Source organism: Zosterops lateralis, assembly GCF_965231275.1.
Source record: "Zosterops lateralis genome assembly, chromosome: 7".
In the NCBI taxonomy this organism is placed as follows: domain Eukaryota; kingdom Metazoa; phylum Chordata; class Aves; order Passeriformes; family Zosteropidae; genus Zosterops; species Zosterops lateralis.
The window spans coordinates 27357860-27375660 of NC_139767.1; positions in this window are offsets into that span (position 1 = coordinate 27357860).

Here is a 17801-nt window from a genome sequence, read left to right on the forward strand (position 1 = left end):
ACGCTCAGTCATTGCCAAGCATTGACTCAAGGTGGGGTTCTGAGGACCGGGGTTTAGCAATCGTGCTGAGGTTTCACAGAGCTGTGGGAGTTACAAAGAGGCATGGGGCACTGCATCCTTGTTCCCTCAGTTTAGTGAGGGTCAGCCTCAAGAGGTTTTCATGGCTGTTATCTGATGGATCAGAAAGAAATCTCATCCGTACATCCTTGCCCTGATAACTTCTGCTCTGCAGGGAAGGAGATAACTGCTACTCTGCAATGTGCAAGGCAACCACATAACCAGTGAGAAATGGGAGATTTACACCAGCGAATTGCATTTCTTGGCTAATATACACTGGCGAAGAAAGTCTGGCCTAGATAAGCTTTGAGTATACTGCTGTGGGAATGGATAATGAATATCATGGAGTCACTGCCTCTGTGCCTTTGGAGGGGACTGGCACTCCCCATCCCACCCCTCTGTGTCTTCCCAGACTGCAAACCCTCTGCTCCAATGCCTGTCTCTCACCAGGTGTGGGGATGACATCTTGCACAATGCAGTTGTTGTATCTGGTGCTTTTAGGCATCAGAGAGCATTTCTGCTGATGACTATTCCTCACAGGAACCCCTGTGGTGGTGCTTCTGTTGAAAAACAGGAAACTGTAGAAATAAATCTCTTCCTCTCTAGGGTGTTTTGTGGTTCAAGCAGAGTTGCACAGCAAGGGACCACTTTTGCCTTGCCATTGGCTTGGTGTGACTGTAGGCAAGTAATTTCTTCTTTCTGGAGTAACTTCATGTCTCTGCAAGTCTGCAAAGCCTGTTTCTGACATGAAAAATTTGGTGTGCTACTTGCATAGCAGTAAAGTAAACAAGTGTTTTGTTCTTGTTCAGTTGTCTTTTATTATTTACTACATCAAAGAAGAAAGTGGTGGAGGTGATTAGCATAGGAGGAAATGCCTTCTGAGGAATGTGAATTTACAGAAAAATACAGTTTTGCAGAATAAAATTATTTGTGAGTCTGGGTTGAATTCAGTGAATTGTTTTGGGCAAAAAATGAAGACAGAGAACTTTTTCAAGTAAGGGTTTTTCTGACAGCTTCAGAATAAAATGACACACATTTCTTGGAAAATGATGTTTGTTTAAATCACTACAATTTCTAGGAAGAAAAATGGGACCTGTAGTGTGGCCTGGAGGAGGGAAAGGCTCAGAGTTTACTGAAAAAGCCTGAAAAAAAGCCTTGAAGTGTCTGAGGTCAGACTAATTTATGGGTTATGATAATTTCTTTCCCCAGCCATCATTCAAAACTCCATGTCCTCATCCTGATAAACCTGGACTGATGAGAGGACTCCCTGACACTTTCCTTATCTTAGAGTTACAGTTTGCTGCTGCTCCCACCTGCAGGAATAATTTGGCTTGCACCTCAGTGAAGAACACAGTGGAGTGATAGCAATTTCCAAAGAACAATTTGAAACTGATGACTGTAACCTGCAGATGGGCTTTAGGATACAGAGCAAGCCCCCAAAAGGGGCTGCCTTCCTTTTCTCATTGAGAAGGGAGTGCTCAGCATCATCCTCTACATACCTGTGACACAGCTTTGTGTAGCTCCAGGACACTGGGAGGGAGCCCTGCTTGCTGAGATGAACAGTACCAAACTCAAGCTGTTTTCAGTTGTGTTGTGTCCCTGCTGTGTTCTTATCTGTTTGAACTGCAGATAGATTGTCTCATGGGAAAAAGCTCCTAACAGACAAACCCTATCTATCTGTTAGTTTGGTAATGAGCCCTAAAGCCCTGGAGGACAAGGGAAAAACTGCTACAGCTATGCCCCAAGATTTGGTGGTGACTGTGAGGTTTTTATGTTGGGAAGCACTGGTTTTGTGTGAGGGTTTTTTTGGGGGGGAGGTTTCTGGTGGGGTGGTTTGTTGTTGTTGTTGTGTTTTTTTTTTTTTTTTTTTTTTTTTTTTTTTTTTTTTTTTTTTTTTTCTGTTGTTGTTTTTTTTTCCCCTCGAAACTGAGGGACTGGACTTGGTGACTATAGGTGTTTATGTTTGAATGTGCTGATGGGGAAATGGAGGGGTCCTTCTGTAACAGTTTGATTAGTAAGGGTCAGGAGCAATAAAATATCTGGACGACATCATCTTGAAAGCCCGGCTTATCCATCAAATGTGGATGTCAATGAAGAAACATCTCCCGTACGTGCTGGATGGCGCCCTGTGTGTCCCTGACGCAGCAGTGCCTCGGGATGAGCTCTGCAGGTGGGACAGACAGCCCGTGGGTGACAGCAGTGCTGCAGCGGGCAGCCGCGGAGCACACGCCAGTCCCCGGGCCGGCCAGGCAGTGGCACTGAAAGCAAAGCTAAACCCCGGCCAGCAGCCCTGGCAAGCTGTGCGCTGTACACGAGAGTATCTCAGGGCAGTATATCTCGGTATATCAGGGCAGGCTCTTGTGCCGGGAGAGTGGAGCGGGGAGATGGAAGGAGCGTCGCCTGCAGCGTGCAGAGCACAGGGAGCGTTCTCCGTCCCTTGCCATTTATCAGTTTGCTCTGTTAGCCCAAGTGCTCGCAGTGTGCTTCTGCACCCCCAGCTGACTTCCTGGGACTGTAATTCACCGGGCCTGTCTTTGTTGCCAGAAGAAAGCGAGGGTCTTTGTTGCTTGCTCAGTTTGCCCTGCAGAATGACAGAGACTTCAGCTTTCCCTTCTGCAAAAGAGGTGTATTTTCAGCCTTCTTTTTATTCTGCCCCATCTGTCCCATGAATGAGATGCTGACTTTGCTCTTGAGTGTATCTGCAGAGTGCCTGGGTGCAAAGAGAAGCTGGAGGCAGTAGTGTTGTTAAAAGCACATGAAAAGAAGGGAGTGTCTTCATGGCAAAGGTTCTCACTGTAGCTAGTGACAAAGGCAAAAATTTCTTATTGATTTTCTAAATTGCAGAGTAGGCACAATGCAACAAACGATTTTGAGCTGTTGAGCACTTGAAATGGCTGAAAATATTTTCATGAAATAATTTTGTTCAGAAAATACTTCTCAAAAGGGGGGTGGTTTTGATTAAACTCGGCTTGGATCAAGGAGATAGAGAAAAATGATTGCATGCTCCATTGCAGTGCAGAGCATGGGAGTTAACAGGACAGCAGGAGCTGACAGAGAATGCTAAATATGAGTTTGGATGAATGTATCCCAACTTTGTGTACCAGGCTGGGCTTTTTTGGGTCAGGTTTTTATCTATTCATCCTATTGAAGCAGTCCCACTTTGTAGAAGAGAAATATTCACTAGCCCTGAGGAAGCTGGGATCAATTCACTGTTTGGTTGAAGCTGTGATGTTTATGCAGTGTGAAGAAGCTCCAGCAGCAGAGATGGTGGCATGCTCAGTAGCCTGCTTGGAGGATACCTGCTGAAAAGTCAACCTGGACTTGAAGAGTCTCACCCTGTCCCAGTTGATAGCCCCTCACTACTGGGGTACACATGCATTTCTTTCAGAAAGGATTTGAGAGTCTTTGTTTTTTATTTTAAAATGGGACTTTTCAAAGTTGCAAAAATGTCTGTTGGGTTGGTAACTCATTTTCTACCCAATACTTGTTTCAGTAGAACAGCCATGGGAGTGAAATGCAGGATTTACTGTGCAATGTGTTCATACTTGTGCAGTATCTAATGGAATAGGACAATTAAACTTCAGCTCAATAGGTTTCTCTAGTTTCCAGATAAATTCTAAATTGGGAGCATTGCCCAGAAGGCCTGCTAGAAATCTTTGAAAATACATGAACGTAAGTTTCCTTTCAAATTGTATTAGGTGAGCACAGAGCAAACTGAACCCCTGACCTCAAATTAAAAAGTCTCTCTGGGTGAATCTGAGTTAAAATAATCCCACTGGATGGGCAGGCTCCTTTTCTGCTTTGGCTTTGCAGATCAAACACTGTGAAAACAAACAACCTCTCCAACCTTGTGCCCTGTTTCAGAGCACCATCTGCCTTGTTCTTGTACAATATCTCTCTCACTGGTACTGGAGCTGTCCCCCTCCCATGTGCAGGGACAGAAAGGATGGTGGGCCAGTGCAGATGTACTGTGGGTTGCCAGCTGACTCAGTGGTAGATCACTTAGTGCCCCAGACTGTCTGACTGCACGTGCAGTGCTGTTCAGGGTGTTCTTACTGCAGTGTGGGATTACCCATCTGCTCGCCCTCCTTTGGTTGCCTTTAAGTGCTGTTCTTTCCTCAAGGTGTCTTTAAGGATTGCAGTTACTGCAACTTGACTTCCTCTTGTTTTCCAACCTCTGAACAAGAAATCGATTTTACCTGGTGTGTTTGGCCTGCAAATGAGCAGAGGAATCACAGGGGCTTCAGTTAGCAGTGGTCTGCACTCTGTGTCTGCCATGTCTGCAGCAGTGAGGGACTGTGGTGTGCAAACACATCTCAAAGAAGCCTCTTCTTTGGCCTGTGGCTTTGTGTAAGCAGCATCTAGAGAGTCCCTGAGACAGGAAGGGATGGAACCAAAGGGGCTCAGTCTGTCCTAAAATACAAGCCAAACCTGCTTGGGATGCAGAATGCAATTTTTCTTTCACTGTTAGCTCCATGCCTCTTGCCAGGTGGGAAGGTTCAGGCAAAAATCTCAGCTCCTGACAGTCCCAGCCTGGCTGCCTGTGCCTTACATCAGCATTCCCCTCACCTAACAGGTATATTGCTTTCCTCCTCTACTGTCTGTCTCTGATTGATGCTGTCATTTGTGTATTGAGACAACCAGAGCTTATAAATCCTTCCAAATACCCTGTTATTAAAAAGGGATCTCACCTTCAGCTTCAGGGTGGTGAGAAGGGCTCATTATGCTTCTGTTTGTTAGCTGTGCTTGTGCAGGCAGTGTCTCTTGAGGCGGAGACAGTGCTTGGGTGTGTGGTGTAACACAGTCAGCGAGTAGTCGCCTGTGTCAAAAGGCACCTCGAGGGCAGGCAGAGGTTTCAAAGGCAGCAGCCTGCAGAAATTGAGATATTTGTGCCTGTACTGTCAGGGCTGGCAGTGTGGAGACAGGCATTTGTGACTTCTGAGTGACTACTCACTCCAGAGCAGTCCAGAGTGATGGCACCAGCCAAGGACCCTTTGTTGTTGTTCCTTTCCTGTGGCTGAGGGTGAAGATGGGTGTAAAACCAGACGCTCAACTTAGTAAGTGCTGAGTCTGCCTCACAGAGCCTGTTTGCACTGCAGAAACAGCCAGAATAAGCAAGGCAGGTGCTGTTATGAACCACTAAGAAGCTCCTCATCCTGTTCCCTCCTGTGTTCTAGGGGCTCTGCTTCCTTAGGGGAGGGCAGGTGTGGACCAGCCATACACCAAACCTGACTTGCAGGCTGGAATACAAAGATATTTATGAGAAGAATCATCCACATACAGATTTAGCAGTATTGACTATCTACTTCGTGTCACCTCCAAAAAATCCATAAAGCTGAGGCAAATGTCTATCTCTGTGCCCAGGTGGATTGAGTTTTCCTGCATTCTGAAGGTTTCTTCCCCATTTTTTTATTATTTTGCCTCAGGCAGAAGGGTCTCTTTTAGGGCCAGTGCAATAGCTGCCATAACTTTGTCAGGCTGACACATCAGTATGGTGCCAATCATGGTTATAGAGACCCTGGGACCACTTCATCACAGCAGCTTCACTCCAAGGCTCCTTTTAATCTTTCCTAATAAAATTTAAATGACAGTAGCTGTTCCAGTCATGAACCAAGAAAAACCTCTTGTATTATTTCGTCCTTTATTTTTTTTTTCCTAGTGTTGGGTTCTCTGTTTTATAGTGAGTAATTTATATGAGAGCTAACATCTTCGAGAGATGGCTATGTGAGTCTGAAACAAGTGGCACTTCTTTTTAGTGACTCCCTTCTCAGCTGATGAGATTTTTCCAGAAGAATGTGGAAAATTGTATATTTGTGCCTTTGTGGTCTTCTTCATAATCCAGGCTGAGGTTCCTGAGGCTTATGGATGGTTTTGACCAGGAGCTGTTATTGAGCTTGGATAGATATTTGCTGCAGGTTTTTCTAATCAGCCATGAGAGATCGGACCCACCAGTGATGCTGAGGTACCTGTTAGTCCCACATTAAATGAGGTGAGCCAGTTCTCCTCATGTGCTTCCACTTTTCTCCTCTCCCAAGTGGAAGATGGTAGAAGGAGAAGTTTAACAAAACTGTACAACCTTTTCTTTTTAAGCATGAGTGCAATTATATGGCCTGCCCCACTGGGAAATGGGCCTGGCATTTGGAAGGAGAGGTAAAGTGGTTTTTAGCAAATTTTTGGATCCTGCAGGCTGCACAGTCCACAGACTTGGACCAGCCCCTGAGAAAAAAAATTAGTTTGGCACTAAAAGTCAAGCCACAGAAGACAGTCTCAGCCTTCCTAAAGTGCAAGGGGTCAGGGAGCTGTTTGGAAATCCTGTGGCTGGAACCTCTGTTTGAGTTGTTTCTAGTACTGAACACAGTGGGATTTGAGCAATAATTTGGATTATGCCCATGTCTTTTGCTTATTTTTCATTTAACCTGCTGGTGGCCTATATCTTGTATTGCTTTTCAGATCCATTGAGAGTAACTGCTCATGACTGCATTAGTGAGAATGGATGTTTATGACTGATCCCTTGGTGGTTGCAAAACCCATCATGCTTCATCAAAACAGAACACTTAGTGTGGTTCAAGTAAGTGATTTTTTTTTCTGGTCTGTTCCTCAATCTGTTTCTAGCAGAAAGCTGGAGAATGACTCGAATCACTGAAGCTCTCAGAGTCTTGGTGGGAAGGAGGATGGATGCTGGTGTGTGGGGGGTGTCAGTCTGGTGGGGTGGATGCTGCCCCAGCCCCAACACCCCCTGAGTGATGAGCTCATGTGCTGGGGTTGTGTGCTCTGGGAGGGGAAGTGCAGGGTTGCCGGGCCAGATTCCAGTCATTGCTATGTTCCCTCCATATCTTTCATAGGTCATGAAGCTGGAGGGAAGGCTGGGGACTGTGCTGGTAATCCAAGTAAAATCCAAGTGCTGTGGCAAAGAGGTGGGAGATGGACACTGATGTCATTACCCATTTCCCTTAACCTCTCATCCAGTGAATTTTCACTGGTCTAGTATGGGGAAGACCTGCTCCAGGTCCTGCACCAGCACAGACCTTTTTTGACGCCAGGAGTTTTTTTTCCTTTCTTTTAGCAATTGGCCTAGTCTCACATGTAAAGAAAATGTCAGTGGATTTAATCAAGGTATCTTCCATCTCCTTTCTGTGTGCACATCAGGGAAGGTGGTATCTGGGGCTTTATTAATACTGCAGTGATGAAATGTCACTGACTGTGGCACAAGCAGGCCTTGAATTACATGAATATAATAGAGATCAGACTGGGATCTGCAGACTTCAATGTCAAAGGCCTGCAGAGTTGGATTACAATTTCCTCCATGGTGATGGAAATATATTCCTGGGGGGAAATGGGTTGTTTGGTCTCATCTGAATTCTTTCTGAAGTAGTATTGCCTTCAGAAACTCTAACTGGCAGCCAGTGGCTTTCTTCTTGGCAGTCTTAGTGGGAAAAACAAGGAATTAGTGATCTGGGAACAACATTTTGGCATTTCTCAGCCATCCATGTTATCTCATTTAGCTACAAGAGGGATTGCTACCAGGAACATCTGTGGTGTCTGGATGGAGGATGAGAGAGCATTTAGGAGACACACTGTGCATCCCAACCTCTGTCACTTTCTGTAGTCAATCCCAACAGACTGTCTTTGAAGGAGATGATATCTTTTGTTTAAATTTCCTATCTTTACTCAATATCCATGTCCTTCCATCAGTTTACACCTTCCTGCATGACTGTTTGGCCCATACCCACTGGCATCATTGTCCTCTTGCCAGCATGCCTTGCTTGAGATCTGGCCCTTTACAACGCTGCATGTTCTGGGAGACTTGACCTTCAAAGATTTCTGGCCAAACTGTATCTGTCTCAAGAGCTTGGATGTTACAAGGCATCATCAGCTCTTTCTCTCCGAAGTTTCTTCCAGTTGGCTCATTCAGAAAATGCAGCCTAGACTGGTATTTGCTTTGCTGTTTTCAATACCGAGTACTTCTCAAGTTTCAGAAGTTGCAGGGGAAGGTGGGCTAAGCTCATATGTCTGAGGGATCCTAAGGTGAAGGTAGGTATCCTGATCCTTTGGCCTGTAGAAATTGTTTTTGTAGTAAGATTGGAGTTCTGGCTGCTACTTTTGCAGGAGATGACTGTGAAGACCATGTACCTGGGTGCCTGGTGGCTGGACAGGCCTTGACTGCTTGTTCCCTTGTATGTCAGTGGTTCTCACCTATTTCTTATTACAGTGGTGTTCTTGGGTACCATTTATCATAATTTCCCTTCTGTAAGATTTTTTTTTGTTTAAAATTACAGTAGAAACTAAGAAATAGTGGGAAAGTTGGCATAGTTTCTATTTTTTTCCTCTTTCAAGTAAATGTTCTCCTATGGCATTTGTACCTGTCCCATTCTAAACTGAAAATACTTCCTTAAGGGTTGTCTCTCCCGGGACCACCTTGTTCCCACTGAGGCAGAACCAAAGTCACACAAGTCACATGGATTTCTGGCAGCGATCTGAGTAGTTCAGGGGCTGTTTTCAGGGTAGATGGGGACCTTGCTTCTCATTTTCAAGAGATCAAATCCTTTTGAGCTCAGTCTAACCCATATAAAGATTTTACAAGATGCCTAGAGTTTGTTACAGACTAAAGTCATGCAGGGACACTTTCTTGAGTTTGTTGCTTTTGGTGGATCTCTAAAGAACATCATAAATGTCAGTTTTGGAGCCTAACAGACCCCTAGGAGGTAACTGAGGCTCAAAGAGATACAATAACTCAGGCAACACCTTTTAAACCCCTTTTTTTCGTCTTACATTTTAAGTCCTGTACCCCTGTGTCTTTTTCTACCATGTGCAGTTTCTAGCAGAGAGCACACAGAATTCTGTTTATAGGGGACTTGGGTGTGAATTATTACCTGTGAAGCTTGCAGTCAAGGTAGTGGGTTATAATACTAATTAAGGCAAATGTCACAGCAAGAGCATGCTGACGTTGTCAGAATTAATGGCCCAGAGCATTACTACTTAGCACACCTTTTTGAAGTTAATGGAATTGTATTAATTGGGATCTTGGAGGGACTGAGGGACACAGAGTACATCACTCCTCAGCAGCACCTCTGTTATTGCATTACAGCTGGAATAGCATCCAAGTTCCTACTGCCTTTTGGGCCCCTTTTGCACAACCATTTCACAAGTGGGTGGCTCTGACAAGGCCCAGGGGAGGGTTGTTTGGTTCTAGGGTAAGAGGTGAAAAATGCTGTTCCTGCTGTGGTTGCAGAGAATCACTCTGCCTCCAGAAACTGGTGCTGGGGACTGCCAAAATGCCTCTGGCACGATATTGAAGGGACAAGGAGATGTGTTCAAAATTACTCTGTACCCTTGTCCCTGAGTCTGATTCTGCAAATTCATTGCCCCTCCACAGTACTTGTTCCAATGAGCACAACCCTGGATAGTGGTGCAAGACACAGTGTCAGAGTGCTAAAACAAAAGTGTCTGTCAGCAATTCTGAGTTCTTTTGGATATCAGCCACCTGTGGTAGCACTGAGACCAGCGCAAGGCATGGTTAGACCTAATGCCAACAAAATTCTAGTTTTGAAATAGAAAACAGCAAATCATGGAGGGAATTTGCTTTCTTTGGGATAAAAAAAAAAAAAAAAAAAAAAAAAAGCCTGAGGAGATGGTACTTATAGAAAACCAAAACTCAAAACTTTTAATACAGTGTTATGAGCAGATGAGGAAAAAGGGGAAAAAAAAAGAGTTTTCTACTGAGGATTTTGATTCTAAAGAAGAATGTTCTCATTTTCATCCAAGTTTTCCACATGGGGGAAATAATTTTTAAGCATCCCTCGTATAAAGTAATTAACCATGGATGAGAAATGGATGATTTCAGAAGAAAAGGAACACATGCTATCTTTAGATAATGGTATTAAATCCATTGTGCACTGGAATGGAAGTTTTTATGATACTGTAGGTTTTCTGTGCCATTTTATCCTTCTTGAGTTTAGATTTTAAAGAAATTATTTAGCTATGATAAAACTTTTTTCTGTATTAACAGGAGTACAATTATTAATTGTCCTTTGCAATGTTACTGGTATGTAGGTTTGTGATTACTGTTGACTGAATTTGTAGGGTTTCACATTCTCTCCTGGGTTAGCATAGGGGAAACATTCATATTTTCTAGAAACGGTGATGATTCAATGTCAGCCCAGTCACCTACTGCATGGAAGTAGAAACAACAGCGTGGTTGAGCCAGTGCTGCCTGGATGGGAAGATCCCTCTCAGCTCCAACCTCGGAGGCTTGACTGCAATATCTATCCAGAATTCATCCCATGAGGTGCTGGACAGCTGAGCAGGAGCTGGAATATGTGAGCCCTAAATCTGTTGCAGGCTTCCTGCATGATGTTGGACACACCTCAGCCTCACTGCTGCGTCTGCTGTGCAGCCTGTAACTGGCTGCAAGGGAAGGTAGGGTTTGCAGCAAAAGCCCTTCTGCTTAGGGCAGTTTCTCTCAGGACTCCTTACCCTGACCTGAGGCTGCAGAGCTGCTTTGCTCCCAAGCAAGCGTGAAGCGCTCCTGGCTGTTTAAATCTGTTGCAGTCCTGTTTGAACTGAAAGATTCCTCTGTTCCTCAGCAGAATGTGTTGTAAAACAGTGACATTTGTTAAATGGAGAACACATAGGGCAAGGACTCCATCAGCTCCGAGGAGACAGTGAGTAATGATCTCTTAATATCTGAGAGCTTTAAAGCTACTATAATATTCTTCAAAGTCAGGGTAGTGCGGTGGGGCCCCGCACAGCCATCCTGTGTTCAGGGGCAGGTCGCCGCTGAGCACGCAGCCAGACACTGTTCCTCAGCATCATCTCTGCAGAGGGAAGCATTAGTTGCTGTGCAATGTGCATCACAGCCCAGACAGATTTATTATTTACTTGTGAGCGTTCCTGTAGCACCCATCACTCAGCTGGTTACCTGCACCTGCCAGACGCTGCTTTGTGCTTGGAGTGGTGTCTGCTCTGCCCTCTTCCCGACAAATCAATGTGCTAAGCCTCAGTGAATTTGGGAAGGAGGCAAAAGTTGCACAGCTGTCACCACAAAAGGGGGAATGGAGGGGAAGGTGACATCTGTGATCCAATAGGAACCTGTGGTACAGTTGGACATGGGTCTTGATGTTTTGGATCCCTCAGACTTGCGATGCCAATGATCTCTGTCTGGTGCCATGGGTTCATCTTACCCCTTGGGCAAGGTCCTGGCTCTGCAGAGATCAGAAGAAAAGACAGGCAATAACTTCATTAGGCTGACTGTCTCTTCCCCTCTTGTGTGGATCTCTTGAGCTGTCCTGGCACATGCAGAACCTGCAAAGGTTCACTTTCAGCCACCATGACCTCTGCTGCCACACACAGCACAAGGCTGAACTGATCCTCGTCTGTCACATGAAGATGCACATTTATGCTGTTTGAAACTTGGCCAAATAACAACTAAGTGGTAATGAACTGTGTGGTTTTGGCTTCAGAGTCTCTGGGGCAGAGGGATGGAAGCAGAGAGAAGATTTATATCCTCAAGCCTGTTATTTACAAGTAGTCATGCTCCTCATCTTTCTGTAGACAAATGGAAGGAGTTGTAAATTTGCCATATACAGTCCCTTGAGCTAATACCTATGGGAAATATAATTTATTCTTTTGTCCTGGAGAACTGAGCCTGAACCGCACTGCCATGGAAATAGGTACAAAACCCAGGAACAGGTGGAAGCACTCCATACCATTCTTAGTATAAAGAATTTACTATCCATGTAGTCACAACAGAAGAAGCAGGAGGGAAATTAGGTCTCCTGAGTGGCAATTCACCTTATTAATCACTGCAACAGATGACTAGTTGAGGACTAATTAAGGGCTAACTGTGGGTCGAGAGAAATGAAGCAGCTACCAAATAGGCATGACAGCACTGGGCATTCATTCCTTAACAGATCACATAAACCTGAAAGTGTACTCTCTGCTTTTAGTGAGCATGGGACTACTCACATTTTACAATTAATCTGAAAAACAGTTATGCCTTTTTTCTAAGGAAAATCTTGTGTATATGTCAGTGGGAATACAAGCATTACATGAGGTAAGTACAAAGTGTGGATGTCAGGATCAGGCCTTAGAATTTTTGCACTTCTTCCTTTCTGGATACTTTTATGAGGACAGTTGTTCTGTAGACGTCACCCCACACAGAAGCATTTGTTACAGCAGGGGTAGTGAGTTTTGTTTGAAAATAGTCAGATGTTTAATATCATCACTCCCCCATGCCTGTGCTTACCACCCATGTCAGGAGTTTAAGGAAGAGGCGAAATACAGATATTTTGTGTACTTTTGTCTGTTTTCCTTGCAAATCCTCTCTCCATCTGAAATGGGGATTTTTGAGGGCAAAAGTCAATAGATCCAGTTAAATGGATTGGATTTCCTTTTAATTCTACTAATTGTACTGGCTTGACTGGAGTTGTTATTGATTTATAAGGCATTGCCATTTTTGCCATGGACTTCTGTGAAGGAAGAAGCCAAGCCTCTCTAATACTTTGTCTCAATTTCTTCTCTTCCACCTTCACAGTCTTGTTCCTTGCTGTGAGTGGAAAGAATCAAGTCCAGTGAATGCCTTGTGTCTGCTCTGGCTCATGGGCAGAGCTAATGACAGATCCTCAGAGTCCCAGCTAAAGGCTGTGGCATGAGCCTTCTGGCTGTCCTGCTTAAGGATTCCACTCTTATCTGAAGCACATAATTTTTTCCCTATTTGAATATTGTAATGAAGTATGGGGGGAAGACTTTTCCTATTTATCTGGGACTACATCAAAGTAGTGTTACAAGCAGATTGCCAAATTCCTTTGTGCTCTGGATCTGCTATTCTTCTGGTTTGTACATGGATCAGCCATGACTGAGAGCTATGCAGGGCAGGATGGAAAGGGGGTTCACGGGGTAGCTGCAGCAGACTCATAGTCCTGGGGATGTCAGGGTTCTGCTGGTTTCCCTGATCCTGCTTGGGTATCTCAGTGCTGTGCTAATATCCTGTGCTCCTTTCCTAGCACTGTTAGCTTCCTTGGGTCTGATGCTCTCTGGCTGTTATCTCCATTTCCTGCACAGCTGTTAGGTGCATTTTCTCCTTTAACTGGGTGTTTCATGTATCTAGCTATGGTGAATGCCCTATATTTTCCCGCACCACTTTTGTGGCTATCTGCACTTACTTATTTCTCTCTCTCCTAGATATATTGTTTCTGTCATGGCATTGGGTCCTCCCTCACTGCAAAGAGGCAGAAAGAAAAAAATCACTTCATAAATTCCCCCATTTCATCACCTGCTGACTCCAGTTCACCCCTAACATTTTTACTGGAGTAATCGTCTTGTTCACTCTCTGTCTGGCACAGGCTTGTCCACAGTGCATTATGCTTCCTGGGAGCCTCTCTGTAAGTCTGGTACTCAATATCTTTTTCTGGTTCTTAATAATCCTCCTAACTCACTTTGCCTTGTTTTTATAGGTCTTCTAGTCCCCTTGCAGGTAGTTCATATCTTTAATACAATTCTCTTTATTGCTTGTACTCCTTTTTACCTTCTGGCCTAAAACATTGGCCTCTAATGCCTTGGGTTTTGCTCCTAGTCTAGACTCCTGTAATTAGCACTGAGCTCACAAAAGGTGAAATAGTAATTTTACAGAGCTGCTCATGAACCTGTGCATGTGTGAGAGCATCCAGGGGCAGAGCCTGGGTTTCTGCACTCCCCAAACTCTCTGCCCTCCAAACTGTCTGCCCGGGATGCTCCAAAGGCCCTGCTGTTCCTTTCCTTTTCTGTGGTCTATTGCTATTTCAAGTACTAACTTTGACTCTTATTAGACCTGTTTGGCATTTACCACAGTGGAGCTTGGCCTGCAGGTGTCTCCTGCTTGCAGATAAGAAAGATGCCCCTCTGGTAGTACTAGGAGGGCAGTTATCTCTCATTTTTAGGCTTATATCTGCAGAAAGTCCAGTGCCAGGTCAATGGATGCAGAGGGATGGATTTGACTCGGTGCTCTAAGGCATGTGGAAATTAACATTTGTCTCTCTACGTGGACGGTTTTCAAAATTTAGGTGTCTAACTTAGAAAAAAATCTTAAGAGTATTCCAGTGTTGTACTAAAGCTGGGAAGAACTCAGGAATGCATGACTGATGGAAATGGATACTAGGGTGTTCTGTACATGAGGGTCTCTCAAAGCAAGCATAGTCCTCACATTAGTTTGTTCTGCTTCTCAGGTCCCTTTTATATTTGATGTCATTGATTATGCGTGCAATTCTTCAGATGGACTTGAGGCTGCTAACTGAAAGGGAGCATCTCTACAGGCAATATGTTAACAATGTGAAAATAAAAATCCTTTCTCCTTCACATTGCCAAAATAAAATGAAGTGCTCTCCATGTCCCTGACCTGTCACCCAAATTCCCATCTTACTTTTTTGTCTGTGGCAGTTGCAATGATAAATGACCCAGCAGGATGACTTTCCACTGAAGGAAGGGCCTGATAGCTGAAATTCTGTGAGGTTATTCAGAGCAGCAAAGATCCTGAGGAACAATTACATCTTTTCTTTAATGGCAAAAAAGCTGTGTCAGTATGACTTCATCTTCCTGGTGTGCAAAAGCTACAGATGTGCTTTTAAGGCCCTACAGGAGTTGGCATCTGCATAGCACATCCTGTGCATAGTATTGCTCTGCTTTGGCACTGGAACTTTGAAACACAAAAGCTTGCATTAAAGTGAGGGAGACCACAACCAAATAATACATAAGGCCAGTACAGTGGAGTATGTATGATTCAACAAGAGGCAGTGAGGCTCTGGAGAGGAGAATGGTGCTGAGATTTCCGTGTTTCTTTTGTTTACAAAACCAAAATGTGCCATGGAAACCTGTTTGCCTTTTTCCCTGGGTACCATTACATAAATTAATAGATATACGTAAGAACACAGTGTGTCAAATAAAGTATTAGAGACACAGTTTCCTAAGAAGTTACTAGCAAAATTAATTTCACTTGTCTGAGAAGTAAATGATACCCCAAGGCTACAGAGATGCATTTTAGATGGTTAGAATATGAAATGCATGCTCCTTTCTCAGAGAAGGGGTATATGTGTGATTTTCTATTCTTGATTATGAATGTGTATGTTTTGTTTGTCTTGCTGGAAGAGATAAAAACAGAAATGAGGAGTGTTCTGAGTAGTTCCCCATGCCTGTACTTGTGCAGGACTTGGCATGCAGCCTCCTGAATCTTCAGGGGCAGAGGTTTTTTCCTCTCCCTACAAGTCATCTAATGATAGACAGAGAAGACTTCATCTCTTCCCAAGGAAAGAGTTGGAGATGAGCAGGTAAATTGCCTGCCAGAAGAGTTGGTCTCTCTCCAGTGATCAGAAGAGCTATCTCAGTGAGAGTGGGTCTCATTGGGTTAGACTACAGTTGTCACTTCTGTTTAGTTACAGGCATATGAGAGGTGTCCCACACCTGTGGTCACACTTGCAGAGTTACCTGGCTGCCTCTATGCTTGAAGACTCTGGGAATTATTTTATTCTGTAGAAAACAAGTACTGAAGGAAAAAAAGTACTTACCAGCTTGAGCAGTTGAGGAATTAAATGATAAGATAAAATCCCATCATCCTGATTTGCCTGTTAGCTTCCATCTCCTGATATCAAGCATATTCTGACATCAGTCATGAGAACAGCTGGCTGTGGAGTTAATGCTGCACTATGCCTTGGAGCAGGGCATACTACCATTTCTGTGCTGTCTTTGTTTCGAGGATTCATAGCAATCTTGGACCTGAGGTGCAGTCTGGGGGTAAAAGCAAGACAAGCATCCCAAGGAGATGATTCTTTTGAAGGGATTATTGGTTTTTTCCTTCTTGTTTTCCAAATAGTCCATATTGTCTCCATTCCCAATTCCTCATCAGTTTCAGAATATTTAATTAAAAGGTCGTATCCATCTATGCCTTGTGCCCTACGTGGCTTCCTCCTCCACTTTAAAGAGAAGCTAAATTTCCTAGTGAGGATAAATGGAGAAAGCATTAGGCCAAAGTGGGTAGATACAGTTTCTGTGGAACACATGGAGAAGGAAAGCATATGTAGAAATCACATCTCCTGACAAGACTGCTCAGGCAAGACATTAGTCACAGGCTGGGAGTCAAATGGCTTCCTGAGTAACACCAGGAAACAGCAGTTTTTATCAAATGATGCATTGCAATATGATAGTTTGGGGCAAATTGCTTAATGCATATGCATTTCAGCTTAACTCACTGTGAAATAAGGACAACACAGTGCTCACTCATCCCAAAAAGTAAATACGTACGTTAATAAGTTTGCCAGATATTCATGTCATGGAATGATTCATCAGAGTGTACTTGCACTGAAGCTTATGCACTGCTGCTTGATCTTGACAAACATATCATTTCATATGGAGGTATATGGAAGCATCTACTTAATCATCCTGGATTGGAGAGGTTTCACCAGTGTCCTGAGTGGGAGGTTCCATCCTGTTCATGAAGAGTGCTCCTACCCTCTGATACATGACAATTAAATTTCTGTACTTGAACACTCCAAATACCAGATGCACGTTTTTGATATGTGCCCTTGTGCCAATACATGGAGAAACAAAAGAGACTCTATTCTTGTACCCCTTAAGCAGAAGGTTATTAAAATGTGAAGTCCATAGTTAAAGCTGTAAAGCCAATTTCATAACTCATGTAGTAATGTTCCCTCTATTTAATAAGGCTATTCATTGACCTGCAGCAGCAGATTATACTTTTTGAGCATTTCAGTAATACTTCCACTTGGCTTCCAGTTTATGAAGCAATTTAGTATTTCCCTGGGCTCCTAGTGCTGACTGCACACAACTTTTGGTGTTGGGCATTTAGTCAGCATAGAAGCTTGAACAAAGTTATTGCTGTTTTATGCACAATATGAGAGTGTTTGCTTTTAGATATTTCCCCTTTGCCCTTTGCTCAGCTACCTCCAAAGCCATTGGAGCATACCCAATTCTAGCAAAAAAATCCAAAAGGAATGGATTAATCCAAGTGAGTTACATAGGCAGCCAACATCAGGAACACCTGGCCTAAAGAGGACGTGGTGCTAGATTTCTAAAGCTGGCCTGACCTGCTTTACTTCACTATCTCTTCAAAAGCACCAGAGGATCTGGTGTCTCCCCTGGATAATGGGGAGAATTCAAACAGAGAAATCAATTGTCTTTAAGAAAACTGTTTCAGAAGGATCCATTGAACAAGAACTGGTGGTATTTTTGTTTAGTCCGAAATGATTTGAAGACTTTTATGATCCTAAAGCTGTTTTGGCTTTCTTTTTAGGTCAGTTCATGTAATGAGAGATATTGCTCGCCTATACAAACATCTCACCTGTGGTCTTAGACCATGATCATTGTGATGTTCACAGTTGGAGTCCTCTGTGGACAGCAGAAGTTCCCTGACGCCATCCATTTGCTATTATGATTGTTGAAAATCTGCCAGCACGCCGTAGGTGATTCCATGAGACAAAAATATTCTGCTTGTAATAGTCCTTTTCCCATATAGATCCTTCTTCAGCTAAAAGCCCACTCTAGCCTGCATTATTTCAAAATATTTCAGAACATGTTTTTTCTAGGATATTTCAGAACATTTTTGAGGCATTTCCTTTAGGTGGCAGCAGGAGTACAAGAATATTCAGCCTTCACGGTTCCCTGCACTATTGTGATGGCATGGCTTTGTGCTGAAGGATGTAAACCCAGTTTTACCACCCTTTCATAGCCTAACACACATGAAAGTTTATTTTCATTATTAGAGC